At 38.6% G+C, this 23,142-nt stretch overlaps 1 protein-coding gene across 3 annotated transcripts in view; it reads right to left on the reverse strand.

The window, feature by feature from the left end:
• The window catches only part of Rop (Syntaxin-binding protein Rop), a 145,007-nt gene that overhangs the window by 85,400 nt on the left and 36,465 nt on the right, over positions 1–23,142 (reverse strand). The window contains exon 1 of one of the 3 annotated variants that reach the window (XM_067121820.1): positions 6,360–6,439. The exons of 1 other annotated variant lie outside the window; for it this stretch is intronic. The gene's annotated coding sequence lies outside the window, so the exon portion shown is untranslated. Of the gene's footprint in view, positions 1–6,301; positions 6,440–23,142 lie in introns of those variants that run through there. One more of the 3 variants, XM_067121821.1, reaches the window with a different exon arrangement.

Raw genomic sequence — 23,142 nt, forward strand, 5'->3', positions numbered from 1 at the left:
TTGGTTCTCATGGCTTCTTTGTTGGCATGTATAAGCTCATGCCTCTTGATCACTAGTGACAATATCACTACAGGAGCATTATTGGGAAGCAAAACGGTATGCTCTTTCTTTTTTGTTTTTTTGGCGTTGCCTTGAGCCCGAATGGTGACTTCACGCAAGGAACAATGACCACCAACCCAGTATGTATACTTAACCATTTTTTGTGGAACACCAACTTGACTCGACTCGCCTTTGGCTTTTCCATGATACCCGTGTCTGTCATTTCAGTCTACGGTAGTTTCGAAGATTTTGTAACAGAATGCTTACTACTTTGGCCATTCATTTGGCCTCTCCTGAATTTCAGCATCCGACCCCATCCATGAATCTTAAATTTGTTTACTTCTACATAAATAAAAATCTTTTTTTAGTAGTAGCAACTTTGTGATTTACTAAGATATTTTCTAAATCCATCGGAAGCCGATGGTCCTACGTTCGCTTGTCAAAAAAATAAAGTCTACGGGAAGTCTCCATCCTACTCAACTCAAGGTTAACGGTCAACTCAAGGAGATGCGCGAGAGCAGTAAGTGGACGGTTTTGACAATTTATTTATAAGGGATTTGGCTCGAGCATCTTAATTTTATAATCAAGATTGTCAGTTTCATTTTCATAAACCAAAGATAGTCACTGATTTCTTCTGGTTCTGCACCTGTTCTTTTCTGAACTTCAAAACTTTCTTGGCCTTGTCACTTTTGCGAACGTGTTCCCGCTTCTCAAATCTTTGATATGTTTTGGCTAGTGTTCTCTAGAAGCTATTCTTACTCTCTCGAAAAATTTTAAGACTTTGGATGCTGACGTTGTCGCTATATGAATCTCAGTGCAGTTCAGGTCTTCTAAATAAGATATTCATGTTGCAGTCCAACAAACTCATGCAATTGTAAGGCATGCTCAGCCCTGCACTCTCTTTAGTAGAGGTGGACAGAATTAGTGGACGTTTGAATGTTTTTTTCTTTTTCCTCAGAGAGACTGAATTACTACCTTTCGTTCAAATAGCCTTTGATGATATTTGTGTGCCTTACTCCTAGCCTCTTACCTAGGACTTTCTGTCTATGCCTTATCTTACAAATTTGAAATGAAAACTTAAACCTGTCAGTACCAAGCCTTTTCTCTACAATGCGACTTTAACTGAAAAAGGGTTATTTATTTCATTCACATTCTTCCTCTTCACCTTCTGCTGAAGCACTGTTAAGGTCAGGACTGGAAAACTGCTAAGTTGTGGACTGCCCTCCTCTCCCTCAACACAAAGCAAGTCTCACGATTCATTTTCTTAAAATTTATTAAAACAATGACTTCCAGAGAGAATTCGTCATGTTCCTCTTTTCACATCCGCTCCAAAGTCTAAAAATATATTCGTATATGCATCCGTTTATCAGGTTAAGACAGACTAGGTAACTCATTTACCAATCCCACTTCCGAGGGTTAAGTAATGAGGATAGGTTCATTTCTCCTTAATTGCATAACGTAATGAAAATGGCTTTGCGAAATGTTCACTGCGCATGGCAGATGCTTGAACAATGCAGAACGCATTCTACCCTTCCTAACAGATAATACGCCGTACACTTATTAAGACGCAAAAGAAATTCACCTAGTGTAACGTCTATGAGAGAGAGAGAGAGAGAGAGAGAGAGAGAGAGCCTGAGCTCGCAACAATTGTAGTGTGATCCTGAATGCTTCCATTCCGCACCTTCCAGAACACACAGCGTGACTCTTCAGTTAAGCTTCCCCTCGAGACGCGTCATTTCACCGAAGGACGAAAAGTAGCGAGAGAAGAATAGAGCGTACTTAGAGGTATCCAAGAGAATTCTCAAAACCACCCCTTCCCCCTTTTCCATGTCCCCTGCCTCCCATCGCACCGTATTGATTGCAAGTTGGCATTCATGCAATCTTCCACACCACAGGATGCAATGCAAGGCCTCAGAAATTCTGCGGATGGAGAGATTCTCTTGAAAAAACTTTCGAGGGGAGGGAGAGGAAAAGAAAATACAATGTCGAACAATTTCAGTAATTATCAGCTGAAAGGGGACGAATACGCGCATAATATCAACTTGCATTTATAAACATTTTCATGGTCTCAACGAATCTGCTTAATTTCCTTCAGTTGGGAGACCTATATCTATAAACACATGCTTTGTATATATATATATATATATATATATATATATATATATATATATATATATATATATATGTGCGTGTGTGTGTATGTATATTTACATTTTGCATTTATAAGCATTAAGCTACAAATGTTCTTTAATATCTGATTCGCTCTACCTCAGAAATAGTATATTTTCATATATGTTACCCGAAGGGGAATTTCTTAGTTGATAATGAGTTCGTCGTTTCGTGGGCTCGAACCACGGAAGACGAGATATTAAAGGACATTTGTAGCTTAATGCCTATATGCGAATGCTTGATGTGATAAATCTCATTTATGCATATATAAGTACACATACACACACATGTATATATATATGTGTGTGTGTCTGTGTGCGCCAGAGTAGGCATATGGTAGGACTGTGATAAAGTAAAATAAAGTAAGAACAGTGTGGTTTTAGACAATGAAGAGGGTTTGTGGATCAAGTATTTGTTATGAAACAATTATGTACGATGTTTGAAAGTCAATGGAAACAGCTACGTTTTATAGACATAGGAAATGCTTTTTATGGCTCAATACAGAAGCAATGTGGAGGATGCTCAGAATATGCGAAATATAAAACAAGTTGTTGCAAGATGTGAGTAAACTATGCATTAGAATATCTGAATGGGAGAGTGTCTACTTTGGCGTGTAAAGTGGGTCAGAGATAAAAGGGTACGGTATTACTTTCGGGTTTTTAATAGCTTTATGGATAGGGTCATACTATCACTTGTGAAAAGGGATGAGTTTATCTACAGAAACTGAACTCGACCGGAATGTGTACCCAAGGTTTAAATTAATTCCTATAACTCTAATTGATAGCCGAATGGTGAAATGTAACTGACAACCAAGTGTCAGCCCAACAAAGATCTTGTACGGATGTGATGACGTCACTGCCCACTTCTGAAAAGTGCGGTCTCTCGAAGTAGGTGCCACAAATGAGTGGTGCAGCGATCAGCTAACGTTTCTAGGTCCCCGGACTGCTTCATGCCTATGGCCCTGTACCAGAGTATTCTAGAATTCAAGAAAAAGGGGTTTGGCGGGGCACTCTCACCTCTACACACTCTCTGAGGGACCGGAATCCTCTTCCCTCCCGGCGTCATCCTCTCCTAAGGGAAAAAGGCCTTCCACAATTTTCTTCGGAAGGAAAGGCTCGGTTAAAATCATGCAAGAAAACAATGGCCAATAACGGGTAGTGCAATTAAACATGATATAAAATATCACAAAACTTTATAGGTTTAAGAAACTCGTCATTAGAGATGATTTTGTGCCACCTTTAACTAACAGAAGTCTGAAATGTGGAAAATGCGGAGATGGTTGTGGAAATACACCCCAGGAGTTCTGAGAGTGATCGCGCAATTCTTCTGGAAGCCGTGACCATGTATGACTGCTTAGTCTGAAAGATAAAGTTTTCCGACGCCCATCTCCTTTACAGATTGGTAAATAGAGACGACAAACAAACGTCTGCAGTGCACTGTAAACGAATATCTCTAACTAGAAATAAAAGGAGTATGGACAGATGAACTGACAGGAGAATCAATTGGGTTGGAAAAGTCGAGAAGGGGGATGTGGCAATACTGCTGATACAGCGTAACTGGGGATCTGCCAAAGTTTAGCACTTTGAGTGAGTTGTAAAAACAAAAAGTGAAACAGATGAGCTGGGTGAATAAAATACTGCAGTATCTAAAAGGAAAGAAAAATTTCAAGTGCTTGACCGAAGAAAGAAAAGATTTTTCGGAAAGAGCGCATACGAGAAAAGAGATGTGATTCGTGAGCGGTTGTAACATAGAAGGCAGCAGTAGTAGTGCATGTCATAGAAAGGGGAGGGGCTGGGGTGTTGGTGGCTTTGATTATAAATTAGGATGCATGGTGGAGCAAGTCTGAATATATAAAAGTAACTGAACAATTTTAATGTTGATTTTCCAATTGATAGGCTGTAGGTGGTCAATGGGAAGTTTTTACAGTAAGAAGTTGTACCTATTCTGATGACGCAATACTCTCTCTCACTCTCTTCTTCTTCTTCTTCGTTTAACGTGCTTTTTCCCATTTTTCGTATATATATATATATATATATATATATATATATATATATATATATATATATATATATATATATATATATTCATTTTGAGAAGGGAAGAGTAAATGTTAGTTGTTCCTGATGACTGAAAGATAGAGAAGTTAAGATTGTGGCAGCAAAGTATTAGGCGATACTAAATTTTATCTAAATCTAGCATGGAAAGACGATAAGAACCACCCAGCATTTTATGACTGACGGGTCAAGAGCGAGAAGAAGCGAGGCTCGCCAAGACCGCCGGCTATATTGCACAGGACAGAAGGGGATAACGCAAAAGCCACTTTAATGGAAGACTCCAGCAGCAGCAGCGGTTTGCACGCGTGTGCGGTCACACGTTCGAAGTTTGGCTACCGTCAGGAAATCGATCGTCCGGCTCCAACTTTTCCGAAGCGACGAGAGAGAGAGAGAGAGAGAGAGAGAGAGAGAGAGAGAGAGAGAGAGAGAGAGAGAGAGAGAGAGAGAGAGGTTTCTTTCGGTCGTCCAAAGAGGTGATGAAACCTGGTATTCTCATGAGCGAAAGTAAAAGTTCTCGGGAGATATGAATGCTTTGAAGGGGACTGAACGTTTTCCCTTTGCAACTGGGTGCCTGAGTGGGTGGATCTGCATTTGTGCGTACAAGCACAAGCAGACACATGTTGTAGATTTTCTTTTATTCCTCGATTAGAAAGCGTCCCAAGTTAAATACTGTTGATGCAATTCCATGCTGCTGAATTTTCCATGATTATTATATTTATAACATTTCTTATAAGAATGTATCTGTTTTATAAGCATCAAGAAAGGCCAATTTCCTCTCTAGAAACAGGGAGGCAATGAATACTGGTTTTGTAATGAGCGAAATTTCGACATGTTTATTTAGGTATGCTATTCGAAATTTTAGGCCATAAACATTTGGTCAGTTTTATAAAAAGAAGTAATTATTTCAAGAAATTACCCTGAAAAATAATCACTGGCTATAAACCTCTTATTGCAGTTAGAAATTTACCAAAGCACGTTTTCATACAATAGTTATCTATCAAAATGAAAGTTTTTTTCTCATGTTATGTTGCCGGGAAAATCACTTAGAAATATAAAGAAAAACAGCGTTTACTTCTAACCTAGAGCTCTCTTATTTAACACGTAATTATGCTGAATGTTTATATGCTTTCACACACACATGCTAGTTCACACATACAAGCACAGCAAATATTAAATAAAACCGTGAAACGGCGTGATTGAATGCTCTTTTATTCTTCGTGAGCAAGAGCCAAACTAGATTCGACGGAAATTCAGTAAATGGAATGCTTTTGCCTCATCGAAGGAAAAAAAAAAAAAATGTTTTTGTGAACTGATTTCACTACTACAGGAGGACATCGGCGTAAAAATAAGGAGTCTGCGCTGTCATCCACAAGTGGTTTTCAAATGAACGCTCTGCGCCCTTCCCTTCCCTCTTGATGACAAATGGTTCAACCCTTGATCCTTCTCTTTATGATCGTCATGAGAGAGAGAGAGAGAGAGAGAGAGAGAGAGAGAGAGAGAGAGAGAGAGAGAGCTATTTAGACTGAATTCTACGATTGAAAATATTGTTACAAGTTAGTGTAGATTATTTCCAGTGATCCAAATGAGACTACAGAGTGCCAATATGAACTGCAATTTTTCATTGATGGCTGTTTGGCAAAGAATGCTAACGAACACCGTTAACAGGAAACCCGATACCCAACAAAGATTACACCGATTTATATTTTAATACGTTTTGAAAGGGTATGATGGCGAGTTGGTCAGGCTAATATATGAAGAAAATGAAAGTGTTGAACTTGGAGGCATCGTTGTGCACTGCAGATCAATAGAAATCTCAGATTATGCAGAAACACTACCACTATAATTTCAGTGAATGCTAAATATCATAATATGTGAAAACTGCTGACGCCTTCGATTTACTACTATACATAGAGCGCCCTATCAAACAATCTCATTAGCATTTTGGCCCTTTAAAAACCTAGAAACTACTTTATTGCCTTGACACCTAGAACCAGTCACTGAATACCGAGTCACTCAAGTTTACTGCATGCCTTACGCACTGTTATCACAACGAGATCACTAAACAAAGGGTCGTCTTCGATTTCTTCTTCGACTTACTGGTCTTCTGGCGTCCAGCCACTGACTGGCCGTCTAGCCGACTGTCAGGCATAGCAAAGGCACCCACACCCTTGTCGCACTGGCAACCATAGTTACCAGATACCCTTCGAATAAAATCGTTGGTGTATTATTCAGTATATAATAAGGAATTATGATTTTTCTAATGGCCGTAAAATATCATCGCCAAAGAGTACCTTCGAAAGTCTTCAAGAGTGCCGTTAGATCCGTCATAAGCTATTGATTTCCGCTAAAACCCAGATTCAGAATGAATGGAGTGAGGAAACGAAAGTGAGGAAATTTCCCTTCTTGGTAATACTGTTTTCCTCCACCCACATCCAGCTTATTCTTCTCTGATTGGCGGACACTCGTCTGAGAGTGACGTCATCGTTCCCGTGACGTAAATGGGAATGAGACTTCAAAGACATTAGCCCCCTTACCCACCCACCCCCGCCACCCAAAGCCCTACTACTGTACCACCATCTCAAAAACGCATTACAGAATTAGCGGAAATTTTCACGTCAGCTTTGAGTTCTTTGTTTATGTAAAGCTATTCTAGATCATATTTTAGACCTACTATATACTGATAATAGACAAACACACGTAAATGAAAGTTTTCCACGAGAGGATAAGATAACGTAGGCATCCACAAATAACGTGTTTGTTTCGCTAATGAATATAATTTTAATATTCATCCATCTATTCACTTTCAGATATCATGATTTCCCTGCTTTCAGGTAAGCATCGTCTTAATTTGGACCACATCGCTCATTCTTACTGATATTGCTAAAGAAATAGCCAAGTTTTTTTTTTTTTGTGTGCAGAAGCTGTTGGGACGAAAGGCCCACAGAAACAAAAAATCGGGCAAGAAAGAAGAGAAATAGATGTGACAGGAAATATGTATGCAATGAATTCACCGAGAACAGTAGTACTATACTGCAGGAGAAAGCGTTCAGTCATAAACCATTAACCAACTACATATTCATTCGCTATCTTGCCAATAGACACCTCATTTCCGAATCGAAATATTACGTTGATTATCGTAGTCTTCCTTAAACTGTAACATTTTGACCGAGCTTTGCTATAAACGTAAGTGCAATTTATTTTCTGAAAAATAGCTTTGCCAGGTTTGATATATGAAATTTCGGCTGTCAAGCCAAGCACTGTGGCCCTTTCGGCAATTCAGCGCTGAAGAGAGTGGAAAGGAGTTGGAGTGGTTGGAAGGTAAGGTAAAGATATTCAGAAAACAGAGGATATGAATTACAACGATCTAAAAGTGGAATGTGCTGAGAAGTAATAGTAGGAGAGGTTGGACGGCAAGACTGAAAAAGGGAGCAGGAATGGGGTTAAATTAAAAGGCTGAAAAGTATAAAAAGTGGTTGCAGCTAGGGACCGAAGGGACGCTGCAAACACCCTTTAGTAGTGCCTACAGTGCACCACAAGAGGTACGTTGACGACAATACAATGTAGCTTGGACAGTGATGCAGTTTTAAGAGAGGTATATTTCCTAATAAAAGATAATCAATTGAATGGTTTCACACATGTCAACATGTGTCAGAACGGAACACCTACCTTTCATAATTCTTCTTCTTCTTCGTTTAACGTGCTTTTTCCCATTTTTCATATGGGGTAAGCACGATGCCTTCTTTTGAAGGGCTTTGATTTGGCGTTGGGGTAGGCCTCATACTTCATGGGACCCAATTTCTTACTCACGTTACTTTTTGAGAAGAATGCTTACATGCTCAATATAATCTTAAGAAATGCCATTCTAATTATACAGCACAAAGGACCACACCGTGTAATAAGTGAAGGCTCAGATCTCCATTCCCACTCTTTTCTCTTGTCTGACCTCAACAGTTAATCGTTGGGTGGGTCGGTATAGTTCTCGGCTAGCACTCTGCTGGGAACGCGTTCGAGTTTCTGGCCGGCCAATGAAGAATTAGAGGAATTTATTCCTGGTGACAGACATTCATTTCTCGGTATAATGTGGTTCGGATTCTACAATAAGCTGTAGGTCCCGTTGCTAGGTAACCAATTGGTTCTTAGCCACGGAAAATAAGTCTAATCCTTCGGGTCAGCCCTAGGAGAGGTGTTAATCAGCTCAGTGGTCTGGTTAAACTAAGGTATACTTAACTTCTGACCTCACCCAACAGTACTTCTTAGTGCAAGTGGGGGCGGTTTCTCCCAGTTCCATTTTTAGATCCTTGTTGCTTATGAATGTTTAAACTACTTAGCGAGACGTTGTGAGTGGGGTTCTCACTGTTCTGGAGCTTTCAAGAGAATTTAACCAGCAAGGACTGAAGTCCATTGTTTGCTATTACTGTGAAACGGGAGTTGCCGGCGGTTTATGAAGGTGGACAACATCTGCCAAATATCCAGTTGGTAAGATTGGAACTCGTTGAGCATTAACGCAAGCACTGTAGGCTACAATTCCTGGGAGGTAATGAAACACATCGTGCGATTCCCGCAGAGTTGTCCACACTTTCGCCATTCTCTCTTCATTTTAAGAGAAAAATGACCATTTAAGTGACATTTATGAAGTTCATTTTTACCATTCAAGAGGAACTTGTTTAGTCATGTGCAATAAAGACCTCAACTAGTTTTAATAAAAGCAGATTGCAGACTGAAAAGTGAGGTTATGATGGGTCCACGGCTGGTCAATATTCAGGCTGCAATGATGAGAGAAGATGCAAACAAAACAAAACGAATAGGTGAAAGACAGAAGCACAAGTCTGCTAAACGTATTTCAAAATGGTGTCACAGTTACAAAGACTGATGAGGATACTGACTAACAAGACTGGCCAAGCAGACTGAGTGGCTGACACTTACTAAAGATATTTCAATGCCTGGCAAAATGCTACAGAGATCGGTGAGAATTCAATTGTGCGTAAAATCTCGCTGTTTCAAATGAACTTTGAAAAGTTTATAAGACTAGGAAAGTAATTCGATGTCAATCTGGCTAAGCTTTGGCATTCCTGTGGACGTTAAAGGAAGATATAAGCTGCGGTCACATATTAATGTAAGGAATAAAAAATTTTGATTTGTCAGGCGTTTGGTGGTCCAAGTTTTAGCATGAAAGCTGGGAACGTAAGCGAATATAAGCTTGAGACTTTTGAATTAACGTTGTCTGTAAAGCAAAATGTGGAGCAGGATTAACTGTACTGGAGCGGAATAACGGAGTCTGAAAAGGGAGCTGGGGTGGAATATAAATAGCAATGGTAAAGAAACAGATACCAGGGATCGGACTAATTTGATTAGGTGAATATTAACCACCACGGTAGTTGGCGGTTAGGCTGCCCGCACACGGGACACTTATTGGAAGGTGGCTAGCCAGTAAGTGGTCAGACACTCAGTGGCCAGTTAATAATATCCTCTTGTACAGTGGTGGCCTGGTAGCCACTCTTTTAGTGTTGTCGACTTTTAGCGGCTAGTCTGTGGTCTTCCATACAAACACGTGTGTTCCATTTTTTATTTTAGAGGCCGGCCACTTAATGGCCGGGCAATATCCACTGACCTTAGGCTGCCCGCACACGGGACACTTTCAATAGAAAGTGGTTGCCCGACTAAGTGGCCTACCACTAAAAAAAGTATCGAACACGAGTGTTTACACGGAAGACTGCAGACGAGCCACGAGCCACAAGCAGTGGACGCCACTAAAAGAGTGGCAACGAAGTGGCTACTGGGTCTATTATCTTGGCCACACCACAGTGGCTCACCACTAGTGGCCGCGATAGAAGCCGCTGTTTCGAATCAGAGCGCGCACATGAAAGATTTTGTGGTCAAAATACTTTGTTTGCGGTAGGTGATTGACCGGCGGAGGGGACATACCAATAGTGTCACAATGACATGCAGAGAGATAAATGATTGTGAATCTTTGATTACGGAGGTGCAGAAAAGACCGTGACTTTAAGAGAAATTATGGACAGAATTATGAGGCTGTTTTCGATAAGTGGATTGACCTCACACCAGAGGATAAGAAGGAAAAAGGTAAAGATTTGTATATTCCTTTGTATTGAAAAATATAAAATGCTATTGTATACATTATACATGCATCACAAAAAACTATATATACTGCCTACATATTATACATGTGTTATAAAAATATTAGCATATACTCCTCCCCCTTCTCCTTCTCCACCTCCTTCTAAGCAATTATTAATTCCTTTGTATTAAAGAATATATATAACAGTAAAGTACAGTATACATTATACATGTGTCACCGAAAACTATAATCCATATGAATTAAGCTTGTGTCACAAATATATCCATCTATTCTCCTTCGCCTTGTCACCCTTCTCTTGCGTCACCTGCGTCCGCTCACACACACACACACACACACACACACACACACACACACACACACACACACACACACACACACACATATATATATATATATATATATATATATATATATATATATATATATATATATATATATATATACACACACACACATACATAGTAATTGTCCATCACCATAATGTGACCAGGATGAGGTACTTGACGAAGGAACCAGTAAAGTTACCCCTACAAAATTAGAAACCATTGTGAGCGAACCCCACCCCCCAAAAAAAAGGAAAATACCAAGAAGAGTTATGAAGAAGAGCTGATTTATGTTTTAAAGAAGGTACAGGAAGATATTGATGAAGATAAATCTTTCCTACTGTCACTGCTTCCAAAATTTAAGAAATTTAGTGATGATCAAAAGTTTGAGGCACAGGTAGAAATTCTTAAAATCCTGAGGAGAGTACAGCAGAAGTCGACACAGAGTCCAGTTAATGAATATCATGGTACTAAGCCTTCCACTCCCCTGCAAACAGCTCCACCATACATTTCTCGCCACGCCCAAGGTCATTTAACTCATCAAGGTCAAATACTGTACCCTTGCAACACCAGCTTTGTGAAAGTAATTTCTCAAACCAAGACTTTTTACATACCTAAGGACAGGTTCATAACCAAAATTACCCAAAACCTAAATCTCGTCCAAGCGTATCGCCACCTAATACAAATATAGCTGCTCTTCACATCAATTTACTTGATATATTTAAAGATAATTCTCATTACCAACGACGTCAATTATTTATGCTGTTGCAATGCTACAAAATATTTTAGTAATCATTCAGTCAAGAGCATCATCACACAAAATTTTGCAAAAATGTAATTAAGAAAGTCTTACCGAGCAGATGTAGGACCTATCATGAGCGTTCCAGTTTTCACATCTGACTTTGATTTCCCATCGTCTTCGCCTTTCTGGGAAATCTGTGTATATTTTTCCCTGTCCAGGCCGTACAGCACAACCTACTGCTACACAGCAAACCATTTTTAAACAAAAAGAATGCCACTCACAAGTGATAAAAATACCAACATTTAGTTTAATTAATTGCACGTACCAACATCTGTAACAAGTCCGGCTCTGCTTGGCCAGCAAGATGTGGCCATAACGTCACGTGACCCAAACCGACCAATCACGGTTGACGTCTCTGACTCGAGCAGTGTTTTCAAATTCGCCAACAGGCGAGACTTTTAGCTTAGGGAGTCATAGAGGGAAACAGTTTTGCTAGGCCAGACCTCAGTTATATGTTCTTAAAACCCAATTTTCTCTATCCTGTGTACTGACAAGTCTATTGTCATTTCAGGTCAGGCCCTGGCTAGGTGGAGTTTTGAAGAAAAGAGCGAGAAGTTGCCCCAGCATCAGAGACTCTCCACGCAGCTTCCATAGAGCACAGGCGCGTCCGTGCTGTCTTCTGTAGGAGAAAATTGTTATTCCAACCGAACAAAGAATCTTTTGCAACTGGTCACTGCATTAGCTAACCCAACGAATTGTGTACGCCTTGGGTCTGAACAAAATCCTCATTCTTGGAGAAGAGTCTGCATCATCAGTACCAAGAAGCCTCAGTTCAACCTTGTAGTTAATTGTCGTATATTATCAGTGTCTGAGAGACACATAAATCTGTTGTATTCATGTCTATATAGCATTGAGGTGTTTGTCGTAGTAGAACTAATATTCTGAGCTGCTGTTAGCTCCTGTAAATAATCCATTTCATTTTATTCTACTTTTTTTTTGTTAAAACTAGTGTTCCAGTAAGTTTGCTGAATTCATTTGTGGTTATGAAATAAACCTCTATTCCTTGTTAATTAGCGTTAACCGGCGACTTGATCTACTCAATATCTGTCCTTTAGAGTTAATTTTAGCCTTAATTGACAGAATTACGTGGGTCTTAGGTAGAGCAAGGCAATATAAATCCAGTTTACTAATTATTAAACTCATTAGCAGAATGATCCACATAATATAAATATGTGTGTGTGTGTTTTGTGCATTTGTTTACTCATAAATATACACCGACATATGTCTATCTATGCATTTGACAGCGCTTAACCCTTTTAGAGTGGTTGATTTTCCTTTAATGACCAAGAAAAGAAATCCATTGCATGAAAAGGGAAGTGCTTTGTATTCCGGTGAGGCTCGTCTCTGAAATGCAGCCCTTCCGGGCCAGCCAACATCACGGCGAAATAACGACAAAACAAAGGGCAACGATAAAATATAGGACAATATCCTTATGAGATGAAGTACTCATTAGGGGCGCTACCCAGTAAGTAAGCATTTACTGCTTTGAAGTTTCTCGACATATATTTTTAGGCTGAAAATTTGTGAGAAATGTACCTACTTCATATAATGCAAGTTTTTCTATTTTTAAGCGTTTGCATCTTCGTTCGCAAGAGCCTTTTTGAATCATTTGACCTGTCTTTACATCTTGATGACGAAGAACATTGATGACGTGTTGGTTGAATTCTAACGTCATAGAATACTCAGTGATGTCATCAATTTCCTGACGTCAGAATATAAAAGGGTTTTAAACCTTGAAGTGTAAAGGTATCGTCTACATACGGACAACTTTATGTAGACAAAAACTATATCTGTAGAGAACGGAAAAACCTAGTGACGTCACGGAATAGGTGACGCACTTCAATAAGAGGGAAAGGACTCAATGTCCTGTTTCCGATACGATCAAAGAGGAAATCAATTGTTCGCTTTGCATGGGTTTCTCTTTTCCGGTTTATCCAAGTGAAGGTGAATGTGTTTTGGGTCTCTTCGGTGGTCTTGAATTTTCTGTTTTTAGGTTTTATCAGTTAATTTAAGTATTATTCTTTACATCCCCCCCCCTCTCTCTTTGTTGCCATATTTCTGTCTGTACCGAAAATTTGGCGCCTATCTATTGTCTCTTTGCGTTTTATCTATTATTCCGACCGTCTAGCCGACCCTGGTTTTTCGGAGGAAGAAAATTAGAAATGAGAGGACAACACACGGCATTGTTATTTCATTTGACTGCAAATCGTCCTGCAAAGGGCATGTTCAGCATGAATACACTCTAACGCAGTGGTTTCTCAATAATGAAATCATAAGCGGTATGTTATCAGTTCCTATTTTAGTAACCGTTGGTCCGTTCATGCTTGCCTTGTCTCGAACTCAATAAACACTCCTCACCAGGATTCGCCAAATACAGATAGATAGATAGATAATTCGTTCCCATCCGGCTTAAAAGTGAATATTGTAGTTCTCGACTATAAGCGCGTTATGAGTTGGGTGGGCGCTTGACGTCAGACACTCTTGAGTAGATAGATATGTATGAAACACCTGCGTACCGATCGACCTTGCCGTGTTGAGCGCGCCGCGTAACGTGCTCAAACGAACGCTCATCTGCTATCAAAGGGAAATGAAAGAGCCAGTCAATGAAGCTCTCTCTCTCTCTCTCTCTTCCTGGAAATACGAAGAGTGACGCACGTAGGCTAAGCATCAGAGCCTTCCACTGACGTCTGCACGATGCGTTGTGTGGTGTAATGGCGAAATGCAGCACCGGGAGTCTTACCACAGCCCATAGTTGTTTGTCTTGTTGAATACTTATTTCTCCAGTACTCTGAAACAGACGAATCTCTCTCTCTCTCTCTCAGCAAATTAATATTTTTTACGTAAACTGAGGAAGGACCGAAAAATATGGCCCGCAGCAAGTAGGCCTACACACGTTACGGGGGAAGGCCGAAGACTCAAGAACTTAGGAAAAAATCGGGGTTTGGTTTAACCCGAAGGATGAACGTTTTGAAGAGAGAAAACTGAACGAATTTAGAAACACAAAAGGCAATAATTTATCACTGTTAAGTAGAGTGGAAGGGTCGTTTACCGAACAGTAGCCGTGAGATTTTTGCAACCCGTTTCCTCATAACTGTTCATGTTACAATTGACATATCTTTAAATTTTCAGGTTGAAACGCATGTACACTGCTATATTACTATTGCTAGTTTGACCTAAATCGCTGCGATTTACGACAGTTACACAAAAGTTATCTTATACATACAAACATATGTATTATATAAATATATATATTTAGATATATATGTATATATATATATATATATATATATATATATATATATATATATATATATATATATATATATATATATATTACATTTTCTCATGCAGAATCAGGATATTTAAAATTTTTTCCTTGTATTCCTAATCATATCTATTTCACCATCAATATACTCAGGGCTACACATCTATCTTCTTCCTCTTCTTCTTCTTCTCATCTTAATCCCAAGTTGGGGTCGCTGTATTTGATGAGCCTTTTCCAGGTGCCTCTAACAATCATTGAATGGCCCATTTCATAATTTGTTTTGACAGTTGCTTTACAGAAGGATGCCCTTCCTGACTCCAACTCCCTATCCGGGGTTGGGAAATAGGGTTATATATGTACATAATGCTCTTAGTAATGTGAATGCGAAAACTGATTTGTTTTACTTTATTGCTTTAACCATAACAAACATGTACATAGACAGAATTACTGGTAGGTTTTTTGTACATACTTTATTTTAACAGATTATTACTTCTGTGTATTGAGCAATCCAGAAACGGTGGGCTACCGTCATTTTCATTTCCATAGTGAATTTTATAGATGGGACCAACTCGTTTAACTTACCAAAGTAAGTTCTTACTTTATGGTTCCATGGCCAAATACTTTTTACAACGTTACGTACCTTAGCTATATTATTTGGAATTATTTGGTTCAATGATCTGAGTTCATGAAATTCCATTTATAAACTGTTTAAAAATGGAAATAACATAGCTACACCAAAATTTAGAATTTCCGTTGAATTCAAATTTACAGTCTTTAACACATATCTTAATCATTTCCATTAACACGTTCCCGGAAAACGGTCTCCAACTGTCTGGTCTCAATGTTATCAGATAAAGATTCTAACACATTATTGATAGCTACCTTTGTGAATAATGATACCACATCAAAACTCACAAATAAGCCTGGACTCGCTATTGATCTGTACCTTATTGAATTTAGTTATCAGGTCAACATTGTTCTTTATATTAGATTTAGAAATGGTACCAACCAGTGTGTTAACACTATCAACAGAACCAACAGAGCTAAAAATTGAAGGGACGGTTAAACCAGCACTCTTTATGGAAGCGAAGTGCGGATGTCGAATTTGAACGGAAGGAAACAATTTTGAAGGTGTCGAAATGAACAATCAGCTTAGTACGTAGTGTAAGAAGAGTTGAAATGCTGAGAAATGTGGAGATGAATGGAAGTGGAAATAAGGTTAGCATACGTGACAAGTGGGATCACAGTGTTTTGAGATTTTTTTGGTCATGTCTAAGACTGGAGGACAATAGGTTGGTGGAGAGAGTATATAATTCCAAAGTGTTAGGAGAGAGGAGGAGAGGAAGTGCTAGATAGATGGACTTCATTCTGAATGTCTCAAGTTTGTGCGAAGGGAAAACGAATATTTGCGTTCATGTTAGAGAATGGACAACATATTTGGCATTGACATTTTATTTGTGTTCATAAGCACATTCTCAGACTTTCAGTCTTGGACGTAATAAGACGCTTTTATATTTAACCTCTGCGCAATTTGAGTGTGCATTTTTATTTGCCAATGGCAGAATAGGGAGCAAGACAATGATGGCTGGTAGCAAATTTATTGTTTGGTTCATTATGATAATTTCTCTCTTTGTACTCAGTGAAGCATACGAATTTCCCAGTCGGTAGGTGATTAGGTTAGACATGTACATTTCTTGTGCAAGTTGATTTGATAAGAAGTTGGGAATTCAGATGTTCATTGGTATGGCCACATTTCGTAATAAGTTCAGGAGAGAGCACTTTTCCTCATGAGTTTTTTTGCATTCTCTTGTGAATGTTCTGCGTGCGTCGCTCTGCAGTGCGATGTTTTGCAATGTGCTTCGATCCTAGGCATCGTGATATTGCAATATATTCAGTTTCCTTTGACGGGACAGCGTACTTAGGACTTAATTATAACTGTATATTTACCAGAGTCCAAATATGTGAGAAGGGAAAAATCAAAATTGCACCCTCATCAGAGAGTGACTCATTTTTTTTTGTAGTTCACGTTTTATTTATTTGTCCCTTATGTACGGAAGCATTTTTTGAAAAAGGTATAAGAATTTCATGTTAATCAATAATGCACAACATTCGGAAATAACATTGCAGCCTTGTCGGCAGTTTGGAAAATAGGCAATGTGGATCAACGCGATATTCGTCAGAATTTGGCCTCATGATAGCACTAATCTCCCTTGTTCGCAAAATACCACGTCCAATATTTTTCATCGCGTTGTTGTTTCAGTGTACCGTTGTAACCTGAGAGAGAGAGAGAGAGAGAGAGAGAGAGAGAGAGAGAGAGAGAGAGAGAGAGAGAGAGAGAGAGAGAAAGTGTTACTGACATATGTTACTGAAATGTTAGGACATTTAAGAAAAAAAAAGAATTACCGTGGTGGTTCATCATTCTAATTCTTCGTTTAGCTTTTTCAGGGACACCTGTATTGTAAAAGTCTGTATTATTCTTATTTTAATTATAAGACCTAGTAATATAAATGAACATTTCCCTACGCGAAAAAAAGGAGTTAAAATCGTTGCTTTGAAATGGAACCACAGCAAATCGCGTTTAATCTCGTTCGACCATTTATGACGTTTGAAGGTTCCAAAGAGAAGAATTCTGACGCATTCTGTAATTACCCCAGTTTCATCACATCGATGTTTCCGCCCTGACCTAATTATTCCTGGATAGTGGTCCCTTTAATGTTCCCCCATTAAAGGTAAATTATGAAATCAATCAACTGTCTCCAGAAGGACGTGACATTTACACTTGAACTTCACTCGAGCAGATATGCCTATCTGACTGCATTTCAAGTTGGTTTATTGTAAGGCATTTATTTCGGAATGATGCAGTAGTTGTTCCACAATTATTAAAGTAGTCCAGTCTGTCCTTTTTGAATAATTTTACACCGAAAAACTATACTAATGAAATAAAAGAGCCTAATGAGATAAATATTGATCATACATCATGCAGTGAATAAATACATTAAAAATTATGCAACAGCTTTTTGTTTCCGGGCACGAAAACTACTTGTGAACAGTTTGCCGATTTTTTCCATTTTATTTTGAACATTCTCTTTATTTAGCATTCAGACTAATCATTTCTAAGTCGAAGTTTGCTACCATACCAGAGCAACTGGAATGAATACACTAAGCAATACTTAAAACAGACGAGGTAACAGACGAGGTAAGAATTATAAATAAATATCTCCACTAACGCACAAAACCACACACGCGCACTCATATATATATATATATATATATATATATATATATATATATATATATATATATATATATATATATATATATATATATATATATATATATATATATATATATATTATATATATATCATATATATATATATAACTGAATCACGAAAATATGGAACGTGATGAATATTAAATAAAGATAAAATCCACGAAGGAAACGGAAACACTGGAGTGCTGCGATGCCTTTCGACACTACGTCCTTTACTTAGCAGTGGAAACGGAAACACTGGATTGTATCTTCATATATATATATATATATATATATATATATATATATATATATATATATATATATATATATATATATATACTGTATATATAAACATACACACACACATATATGTATATATACAGTACATATAGTCCTCACGTGAAAATAAGAGGAGGTACCAAGAGTGTCTTCAGGGTACTAAACGAACATACACAAGAAACCAATGTGGGGTCACAGATAACGACAAAACATGGCAACAAGCTACTTAGGTAGCCTACGTAATAAACAATCTTCAAAAACTAAAACATACTTAGTGGAAATGTGCATGTTCTACAAATCACAGAACAAAACTATCTGTTTGTAAAACATCTAACAGCTTGTTTTACTTTTGAATCATTAAGAATAAAGCTTTTCAACAATTCGTCCATCTTAAAAAGACCATCTCTTAAATTCGTGTTACCAAAGGAACTAGCGAGGCATCCTTCGACCAACAATCTGTCGTGCATTGAAGAACTCTCAAAAACTACTCTAGCTGAATTCCAGTCTATTGGGTGTTCAAAGCCTCTTAAGCCCTTCGTTGGGTGAGTCGGTAGAGCTTCAGACTCGATGGGCCGGAGTTCAATTCCACCAGCCGGCTGATGAAGAGTTGGAGGAATTTATTTCTGGTGATAGAAATTAATTTCTCGCTATAATGTGGTTCGGATTCCACAATAAGCTGTAGGTCCCGTTGCTAAGTAACCAATTGGTTCTTAGCCACGTAAAGTAAGTCTAATCCTTCGGGCCAGCCCTAGGAGAGCTGTTAATCAGCTCAGTGGTCTGGTAAAACTAAGGTATACTTAACTTCAAAACCTCTTACGTGACAAAAGATGGCGATTGAGCTGTTTGCAACCCCTACATTATATTTATGCTGTGTGACTCTCTCACTAAGTTCCTTTCCAGTTTGTCCAATATAAAGCAAATTACAAGTTGAGCAATTAATTTTGTACACCCCTTCTGCTGGCATTACTGGTTTATTACAAAACAATGAATTCTTGATAAACGAAGTATTACTAAAAACATTTATTTCAATGAAGGAAATTTTAACGGAATCTTCTATATATATATATATATATATATATATATATATATATATATATATATATATATATATATATATATATATATATATATATATGTGTGTGTGTGTGTGTGTGTGTGTGTGTGTGTGTGTGTGTGTGTGTGTGTCATTTACTTACGTCTACTCATAAATTAATAGAGTGGCTAGAGGTGAAGCAGAGAGCAAACAAAATGCCCTAACACCGTGGATTCCAAAAAGAAAACATCATGAAAATAATCAGGTGGCATATCGCAGGATCTTTTCCCCTTGAGACATCGACCCAGCGGCGTTGATCGCGTTGATATGCAACCTCCACTCTTCTGTTGAGAGGTTTCAGGCCGATACATCACGCTTACATCGGAGGAATGAGAAGATATTACGTTTGAGCATTTCTTTTATATGTATGTATATATATATATATATATATATATATATATATATATATATATATATATATATATATATATATATATATATATGTATGTATGTATACTAAAAGGACCTCATTCAAACTGGATGGTATCTAATGGAGTTTTTATTCAAAAAGTTACAAGCTTTCTTGGACAAACAGTCCACATTATCAAGTATCCGTACAGTGAACAGACGCGTAGTCCGGCTGTATTTATATCTGTGCGCTGGGTACTTTTAATCCTATAATCGCCTATCTCTTCCTGTGTGACCTCCACCCCCTCTTGACCTTGGTCTTTCTCTGATCCCTCCTCCTAGGTGACCGTTTTCCGCGCGTTCTCTTACGTTTTTTCTTCGTTTCCTTGCTACTGTGGAGTATACGATTTTTCTAGATATGCTGTCTTCAAAGCCGTTTCCGGTGTTCCCTGCCATCGTGTTGTTGGCGCAAGTTATGAAGGCGTTCTCTGCAACCAGTCTAGATGTTTTGTTGGTGTTCCTGTACAGAAAGCTCATATTTTCCCAGTCTATTCTGTGATCATTTTCCCAACAGTGTTTGGCAACTGCCGACGTCTGATTATAATGACTTATGTTCTGCAGATGTTGTTTGCTTCGCTCTTTACATGATTTGCCAGTTTCGTCATAGTACCCTTCTTCACAGTCTAGACACGCTGCCATATAACCCCCTTCTAATCTCTTCCCCTCTACCGACTTTTTGTTTCTAACTATTTTATTCCTAATGGTGTTTTTGTAGCTGCCTATCAATTTGAAATTATTTAGCTTCCTGTTGATGGGTGCAATAGAGTTGTTGTCCGGGATTGTAATTATTTTCTTTCCTACCAAATGTTCCTTTTCTATCCTTTCCCTCTCCGCAAAATAGTTTTTCCTTGCTTTGATATGTGTCCACTCCCACCAATACTTAGGGTAGCCTAATCTCCTAAAACTCTCCCTCAGGTAATCCAACTCTTCGTCTAAAAATTCGGGACTGCAAATCCTATAAGCCCTGATGGCCAACCCTGTCATTAATCCTATTTTTATTTCTTTCCTATGACTGGAAAACCTATGTATGTATGAATTGGTGTGTGTCTTCTTCCTATATACCTTGAATTTTAAATTCTCCCCTACCCTCTTGACCAGGACACCCAAGAAAGGAATTTCTCCCTCCTTCTCTTCTTCTAATGTAAACTTGATGTGTTCATTTAGTTTATTTATGTTTTCTAAAAACTTGTGTAGATGTTCTCTTTCTCCCTTGTAAGTGATCAAGATGTCATCCACGTATCTTACCCATTTTACGATATTTAAGTTCCCTTTATTTACTTTGCCCACCTCTTCCTTTTCAAACCATTCCATAAAGATATTAGCTAGAATTGGTGAAAGACTTGAACCCATGGCCACGCCATTTTTTTGTGTATAATGGTTTTCGCCCCACTTGAAAACATTAACGCTGAGGGCCGCTGTTAGCATTTTGATTAAAACGTCATGATCTATGTCGCATGTATAGACCCCCTCCTCCATATTCTTTTTTATTATTTCCATCGTCGTCTTGACTGGTACGTTAGTGAACAGGGAAGTTACATCCAAACTTGCAAATTTGCAGTCTTTTACGTTAATTTTGGATAGTTCATCTATCAGGTTCATGTTATGTTTTAAATGCCCTTCGGATACTAAGCCTACCCATTTCCCCATTATGTTGGAAAGAAATTTCTCCAGCCTCCTCTGCGGTGATCTCGTCGATGCCACGATCGGTCTTAGCGGGCACCCTTCCTTGTGGATCTTAGGGCTACCATAATTATATGGGATCTCTGGACTTTCCACTGATTTTACTCTATGTTCTAATTCTTTTCTCTTGGTTTTGTCGTGGATTTTTGTCCACGCTTCCCTTACTTTTTTGTTAAAATTACACTGTACCCCCCTAATGTCCGGTTTTTTGTTGCAAGGCTCATATGTGTTTTCATCGTTTAACAGTTGTTCTAACTTATTCTCGTATTCTAAGGCATCCATTACTACAACCGCCCCCCTTTGTCTGCCTTACAAATCTTTATGTCCTTGTATTTGCTAGTGTTAGGATATGGCCTTAATTTTTGCATGGGGAACGAAAGTCAAGATTTCATCGAAATGTGTAGAAGCTTAAGGGAACTAGATAAGAACAAAAATGGGGATGAAGCAGCTTTTTGCAGGGGGGCCAAGTGGGCGGGGATTAGGTCGAACAGATTCGTGTTTCCGGAGAGGTTACGTAAGGCCCTTGATAGGTTAGGAAAATGCAAGGACATAAAGATTTGTAAGGCAGACAAAGGGGGGGCGGTTGTAGTAATGGATGCCTTAGAATACGAGAATAAGTTAGAACAACTGTTAAACGATGAAAACACATATGAGGCTTGCAACAAAAAACCGGACATTAGGGGTACAGTGCAATTTTAACAAAAAGTAAAGGAACCGTTGACAAAAATCCACGACAAAACCAAGAGAAAAGAATTAGAACATAGAGTAAAATCAGTGGAAAGTCCAGAGATCCCATATATTTATGGTAGCCCTAAGATCCACAAGGAAGGGTGGCCGCTAAGACCGATCGTGGCATCGACGAGATCACCACAGAGGAGGCTGGAGAAATTTCTTTCCAACATAGTGGGAAAATGGCCAGGCTTAGTATCCGAAGGGCATTTAAAACATAACATGAACCTGATAGACGAATTATCCAAAATGAACGTAAAAGACTGCAAATTTGCAAGTTTGGATGTAACTTCCCTGTTCACTAACGTACCAGTCAAGACGACGATGGAAATAATAAAAAGAATATGGAGGAGGGGGTCTATACATGCGACATAGATCATGACGTTTTAATCAAAATGCTAACAGCGGCCCTCAGCGTTAATGTTTTCAAGTGGGGCGAAAACCATTATACACAAAAAAATGGCGTGGCCATGGGTTCAAGTCTTTCACCAATTCTAGCTAATATCTTTATGGAATGGTTTGAAAAGGAAGAGGTGGGCAAAGTAAATAAAGGGAACTTAAATATCGTAAAGTGGGTAAGATACGTGGATGACATCTTGATCACTTGCAAGGGAGAAAGGGAAGATCTACACAAGATTTTAGAAAACATAAATAAACTAAATGAACACATCAAGTTTACATTAGAAGAAGAAGAGGGAGAAATTCCTTTCTTGGATGTCCTGGTCAAGAGGGTAGGGGAGAATTTAAAATTCAAGGTATATAGGAAGAAGACACACAATTCATACATACATAGGTTCTCGAGTCAGAGGAAAGAAATAAAAATAGGATTAATGACAGGGTTGGCCATCAGGGCTTATAGGATTTGCAGTCCCGAATTTTTAGACGAAGAGTTGGATTACCTGGGGAGAGTTTTAGGAGATTAGGCTACCCTAAGTATTGGTGGGAGTGG

The sequence above is a fragment of the Macrobrachium rosenbergii genome, chromosome 20, assembly GCF_040412425.1.
Source record: "Macrobrachium rosenbergii isolate ZJJX-2024 chromosome 20, ASM4041242v1, whole genome shotgun sequence".
Taxonomy (NCBI): domain Eukaryota; kingdom Metazoa; phylum Arthropoda; class Malacostraca; order Decapoda; family Palaemonidae; genus Macrobrachium; species Macrobrachium rosenbergii.